Source organism: Mus caroli, unplaced genomic scaffold, assembly GCF_978045245.1.
Source record: "Mus caroli unplaced genomic scaffold, Mus_caroli_1 scaffold_7, whole genome shotgun sequence".
Classification (NCBI taxonomy): domain Eukaryota; kingdom Metazoa; phylum Chordata; class Mammalia; order Rodentia; family Muridae; genus Mus; species Mus caroli.
This window is the reverse complement of record NW_028227262.1, coordinates 129149382-129156594: the sequence shown is the minus strand read 5'-3', so window position 1 is coordinate 129156594 and position 7213 is coordinate 129149382. Positions and strand designations below refer to the sequence as shown.

At 35.6% G+C, this 7213-nt stretch overlaps 1 pseudogene; it reads left to right on the top strand.

Moving 5' to 3' along the window:
- The first annotated feature begins 1087 nt into the window (after positions 1 to 1087).
- Positions 1088 to 4147, top strand: LOC110296513 (nucleoside diphosphate kinase B pseudogene; annotated as a pseudogene).
- The last annotated feature ends 3066 nt before the right edge of the window (positions 4148 to 7213 follow it).

Here is a 7213-nt window from a genome sequence, read left to right as displayed (position 1 = left end):
TGAGTTCAAGGCCAGCCTGGTCTACAGAGTGAGTTCCAGGACAGTTGGAGCTACACAGAGACAAACAAACAAACAAACAAAAATACCTAATAAAAATCCTAAATAATTATAAATAAATAAAATATAGGAAAAAAGAATGTGACAAAAAACCAAAAAAAAATTGGATTCAATTTTTAGAAAAACAATTTAGTTAAAAATATTGCTATTTTAAATAATTTGTGCTTTAATTAGGTTTTCCTTGCTGCAACAAAACCCCATGACCAACGATCATGTTGGGAAGGAAAGGTTTATTTGGCTTATTTTTCCATATAGTGCTACTCATCACCAAAGTATCTGAAACATGGCATTGTGTTGGAGCCAGGAGCTGAAAGAGAGCTCATGGTGGGCGCTGATTACTGGCCTGCTCTCCCTTACTTGCTTAGCCTATTTTCTCATAGAATGCAGGACCATCGTCCCAGTGAAACCACCCCCCACGACAGCCAGATTCTCCTCCATTGATCACTAGCTGAGAAAATGCCTTACAGCTGAACCTCATGGAGACATCTCTCGACTGAGGTTCCTTTATATGAGATGGCCGGCAAGAACAGCCAGTAAAATGTGTGTATATGTCGGATGAAGTGCTTTGTTCACCACTAAAGAGAGCAAAGGTGTTCAATCTCTTGTAACTGGAGTGAAAGCAGATTCTGAGTCATCAAATGTGAGTGCAGGAAAGTGATCTTGGGTCATCTGCAGGACCACGTCATGATTTTAACCACTGAAACATTGAATCTATTCACCAATGCCCTTAACATTTAACTTTATCATAAATGTATACAAAAAAAATGTCTTAACCTAGTTTCTTTATGTCATGTTTGTTTTAGAGGACATAGAAGTAATTGTTGGCTCTAGATATTTAATGGCAATAAATATAAACCAGAAGAGTTAGAGATTTTAAATAAATAATTAGCTCTAAATATTGTGACAATGTAACTGATAGGTTTGAGGATTCAATTAGTTGTAGTTTTACAAATATTTCACAGCTCATAGATAACTTTGAAAATCAGTTAGAGATTAATCGTCTGCCTCATTGACCTCCTCAAATAGATAGATGGATGGTGATTTCAATAGTGCTCATGAAAGACCTTACCCTATTGCCACGGAGGTAATACTCAGAGTTGTTGCTGAACCCAAGACCCTTGCATCCTATACTTGTGACCTTTATCAGACTTCGCCTGTCTTTAGCAGTAATGCTGTGATTTAGAGAAACTGAATTCTAAACTGACAGAATAGTTTATACTGCTGCATCAAATCTTCACTTATCACTTTAGCAAAATATCCTGAGTAAACCCAAGTAATATTTCAAATCGACTACATACATTTTATGATTAGGAGATTAAAGAAATTAACTAATTTTATTCATCTATCACTTACACACATTTAAAACTGAATGTATTAATCTTTTCTAATTATTATTTCCACTTTTTATTTTATTATTTGTTGGAGGAGAGTATTACTGTGTTTTTGAAAGTCACAGTCAAAGAGGAAAAATATTAAATTGAGTCTAGAGTGCATCAAGTGTTTGTTAGACTCAACTGCACAAGGGGACTAGTATATTCTCCTTCTTTAAGTCTGTTAGATTCCGCCTCATAGATTTCTTATACAGTGAGGACTTGGGGATATGAAATCTGAAAGGAAAAAAAGCCTAACTTACCTGTGAATAATTAAAAACATATAGTATTCACAACATTTTCTCTGTTGATAAATATGGAATAAGCTGTCTTACCTGTATGTATAGTATATGATGGAGATGTTGACCAAGCAATTAATAAGTATTGACCTAATTTTGTGGTTTATTTATAATTAAAATGCAGTCATTAATACAAATCTTCCATTCACAACAGATTATGATTTTTGTGTGTGTGATTGAATTTAGGTCATTTCTGCATTTCACTAGTGAAATTTCTCTGATTAAATTCCATGTTCTTCTGTGTTTTTGAAAGCATGGGGGAGCAGAGGAAGCTCTATTCTCTTAACTCTCTGAACTGTGTTTGATATAGTCTATCACATGGCCCCAAGCTGCTGTTGAGAGCTGCTAATAGGCCTAATAGCTCCATTGTAATTGTCCCTTTTTTCTACTGCTTTACTAGGGGGCCATTATCTCAGTCTCCAAGCTATCTCAGAGACGACTGTTTAAACAATGGAATTCTGTCAAAACAGGCTTTTACTGACAATTTTCCTTTCAATAATTGCAGCTGCTGCCTTCATGAACTCAACTCACTTTTCCACTTTTAGGTGTCTAATAGTTCCCAGGAGCCTCTCAGAATTGCTGTGAAGAATGTAATATAGTGTGTTCCTGCCTTTAGTACCTTGGCTTTTGCTATTGTTTGCCTTAAATTGTCATGCTGTATATTAATTACATTCAGTTTCATATAGACAATTTTAAATATATCATGTGAGTCATTGTATTGCAAATTAGAAATCATAGCACTAAAACCCTCACATAAGAGGGTTGTCTTCATACAATTTGGTATACTATTCTTACCTTCAGTCTCCACTACTCAGATGCTTGCAAAGGCATTTCATCATGCATGTCTTTTCCATATTATAATTTTAGCAACCATACTGACTGCTATTTTTCCTCCTCTGCTGCCAGTGTATATAATAGACACAAATAGGCTGATTTGCTAAGGTTCACAGTCTTATACTTCATAATTTACTAAAGTATTATGATTTAAAATTAAAGAAAACAAAATTAGAATTCTTAAGGGGGCTTTTGAGATGTTTTCACAATCTGGCTCATTTAATAACCCCTTTGTTACTGTTAAATACATAGCAATTCTTCCATGAGAATAATCATCATTTATATTCTAACAATGAAAAATATTAAAAAATTTTCCCCTGTAATTCCCCCAGTCACATGATGGGAAGACCTTCTTTGTAGCCATTGACTTCCAAACCCAAGACTATTCCATGAGGATTAAATTTTTGTACTTTGAGAATGATGAGTGCTATTTCCCAAAGCCTAAAGATAACTACGTACGTACTTTTTATTTATTTATTATTAAGTAGACTATATTATATCATAAACAGAAATGTGCTGGTAATATGAAATCATGTTTTGGCAATGTACAGATGCCAAAATTAAACAATTAAAATGTATACAATAAATGGTAACAATTTAAACTAAGTATGGAAAGAAATAGTGCACATTTATTGAGAATTAAACCAATAGATTTATAAACCAATACTTCAATATTTTCAGATGCTACATTACTGTAATATTACTATAAATTTACTCCTAAAATTAATGGTGTACATTTTTTTCAACAAGTTTGTATTTATAGTAATGAAAAGAGAAAAATGCAATAGTATTTGAGTAAGTGATGGGGCAAAAACACAGGGATACTCATTATTGTAAGGGTAGTTAGTTACTGTGATTCAGGAAGAAAGTGCTTAGAATTGGATAAGTTGTATTTATTTTGATTACAGATGTGACGTATTTCCTATATGTACCTTTATTTGTTTCCCAATAACGAGTAAAAAATAGGTCTCTTTGTTCCCATTGCTCATTTGCAGACACTAGACGACATGCTGGTTTTCCAACCAAGGGAAACCTCAAGTGCACTTTAATTGCCATCAAGCTAGATGGTGTGCAGCGGAGCTATTGTGGGCAGGATCATATAGTGCTTTGAGCAGAAGCAGGTTCCACCCAGTGGCCATGAAGTTCCGTTGGGCTTCTGAAGAACACCTGAAGCAGCACTACACTGTCCTGAAAGACCTCCCTTACCTCCAGGTGCTGGTTAAGTACGTGGACTCAGAGCTCCTGGTGGCCATAGTCTGGGAGGCGCCCGAGACCATTCCATCTGATACTAAACCAGGCACCATTCATGGGGATTTTTGCATTCAAGTTATCAGGAACATCAATCATGGCAGCGATTTTTGTGGAAAGAGCTTAGAAAGAGATTGGTCTATGGTTAAAGCTCGGAGAACTGATTGTAATAAGCCTTGTGCCTATGAATGGGAGTATGAGCAGACATGGATTAACCAATCCTTTTCAGCACTACTCATGGGTGCCTGGACACAGCTCTTCATCCCACCGAGTGGATGTATCATCTTTTCTAATACAAATAAAGACTCTGGAACTTGGGGAAAGAAGAGTAAAAATTAAAGTCATTGAAGCCTTACTTCCTTAATCTAACACACAACACCAACACCGAGTCTTTCAATTTTTGATTTAAAATAATCCCTTTGGAGTATTCAACTGGAGGCGACTTTGCCATTTAGGAAGACATTTTTTGACATCTTGTTTTTCCCCTCTCTTCAGTATTAGGGGTTGACCCCAGGGCCTTAGATGTGCTTGCAAATATTGTACCACTGAGCTGCAGTCCAGCCCTCTAGAGACATTTTCTAATTGCTGTGCTTATTGTGGGTGGAGAGCTGTCACTGGCCTTGGTCACGGGTGCTATTTAGGTGCCAAGCTTCCCACAGTCCCACAGTGCACAGGACAGCACAGGACAATTTTACCTGAACATGTATGTCAACATTGTTAGACTTTAGTGCAATGTGTGGCCCAAAGTAAAAACTCATTAAAAAAATTAAAAATAATAATAATAATCCCTTTGTCTATAAGATACATCTTCCTTAAAAGCCTCCATGTTCCTTTTCTGAAATGTTATGTCCTGATTTCTGTCCTAGAAACTCCTTGCATTTAGGTACTTCTACAAGTATTCTCAATACAACAAAAGAAGGCTAGGATAAAAGCTGTTTGTTCCTTGATAATGAATACAAAGATTCCAGGCTGTTCCCTGCTCCCCATGAAGTTCTAAGAACTCTCCCTTGTAGTATCCATTGTTATATGAGCAAAACACACTGCTATGTCACTCAGAGCCATCATGAAGACTATTTCTTTTTTATTTTATGCAGACTCTACAAATCCTGACCAATTATCTGCACAGATAAAGTTGTTGTGACCAGTGTGTTTAAACCAGTGTGTTTATCTTAAAGGGTGCATTGGCGTCCAGAATTTCAGGTGGCTCACTACCTCCAACATTCCTTTCAATTGTCACATTAAAGACAGATATGAGGAACAGGCTGTTTACAATGAAACTTCATTGAAAGTAATATAGTACATTTTTTAACTGGTTTGATTCTTTAAAAATCATTTAGTATTGTTTTATTATCTTATGTAGAAATTGTTAAGTTATTATAAAATTATATTTTAAGTAACAGAGAATTTGATGGACCTCCTCTCCATTTCTTAGGTTCTGTACTTAGTTAAACACCTCTGCTCATATTTTAACGGGAAAATTGTGCAACTCTGTCAGTAATACGTTTAAACATAATTTGAATATCAAAAATGCTTTGTCTTGTACTTGCTCACTGTTTGTGGAAAATTAATTAGCCTGTATTTACTATTTGATATTTAAAACATATTTGTTATTTATATTTTAATTGAAAAGATATGAACAACCAGACTTAAAGATTTACAAGAGGATGTGGCTTGGAAATGTGCAATCTTAACTCATATGATGGTGGCTAGTATTTTTCAGGAACTTCTCTAAGAAATCAATGTTAGCAATAAATGCATCTTATTCCACATGTGGAACTCTCATGCCGAGAAATCTATCATCATTCCTCTCGTTCTTTCATACAACAGGGGAGTCTGATGAAATGTAGGTAAATATCTGTATTATCTGTTTGACACCTTGGCAAGCATGTTTGAAATCTTGACAAACACAATTTTAAGACCTTTCACACTGATTAAAATATCAAAACTGTCATCCATCGAGAAGATTTATAGATTGCTTTTTCTCAGGTGTGAAATGAAGATTTTAGCTAAAAATCTGTGTCCTGTGACTTTAAATAAAGACAAAAATAACATGTTTGCCCATGGCAAAATGTTTCTTAATATTGTTAAATGAAGCAGCACAAATGTGTGTAAAGAGATTATTTCTAAATGGATGCTGCTGAAATCTCAAACAAATAGGATCCTCATTTTAAAATATCCCTAATCACCAGTGACTAAGGAGTAGCTTTCCATTTCCTCTAAGTCAATCTTGAAAACTTCCTGAGCTCAAAATGACCAATTAGTGTCAAACATCACAAAGGCACTCCGAATGAGCAACCTATAACTTTTCACAATTTTAAAATTCTTTTCCAGAGGATTTCAGATGAATTTGAAATATATAAATAAGAAATAACTACTCAGAAGATTTATTGACATTATTTTTGGCCTGCTTTTCTCCTAAATTTTATAGAGGAAACTATTTTAGTGAACTTTTGCTTAAATGACTGAGACAATTTTTCTTTCCTAAGCTACCTTTCATGCTCTAAAAGCATAAAACAACATGGCAAATAATCATCATAGTCTCTCTCTCTCTCTCTCTCCCCCCTGTGTGTGTGTCTGTGTGTGTGTGCATGTGTGTGTTGTGTCTGTGACTCTCTCTCTCTCTCTGTCTCTGTGTGTATGTGTCTGTGTGTGTGTGCATGTGTGTGTTTTGTCTATGACTCTGTGTGTGTGTGTGTGTGTGTGTGTGTGTGTTGTGTCTGTGTCTCTGTCTCTGTCTCTCATGTAAACAGAAGCAATGAGTTCATAAGCAAGCAAGGCTTCCACCTACAGCCAGCAAACTGAATGAAGCAGTGACAGGCTCAGGACTAGTTTTCATTGTACAGGCTATGCTCAAGAGGATGAATGCTAAGTACTCACAGTGAGTGATCAGAACAGTGCATGATTCTAAGAAGACAACTCTGATTCTCCTTCGTCTTCCTTGTTTCACAGTGTCCTGAGAAGAATTGAGCATATACGTCCATTACAGTTAATTGGACACTACAAGATAGTGCCCTTCTTAGATGGACTTGGACATCTCAGCTTTGACCCTATTAATTCTGCAGTGATGAATTGTAAACAAAGTGAGTTGGGAGGGGCTCACGGCAAGCAACTAAGCAAGTATCTATCTATCTATCTATCTATCTATCTATCTATCTATCTATCAAGTTGATACTGCGTAAAATTGAATGGGTTTTATTTTGTTTTGCCTTTTGATAAGGAATACAATCCATGACATAGCACGTAAGCATGATAGATGAAAAGGAAATGTGACCAAGATTTGGAGAAATTACAACTTGTATTACAAAGAACAGAAAATAAGCACTTTTGATTATGAGTCAATGGTAGGAGTTAAGTACTATGATTTAAAAAGAGTCATAAATATGGTTTAAGAAAGGGTGGCTTATG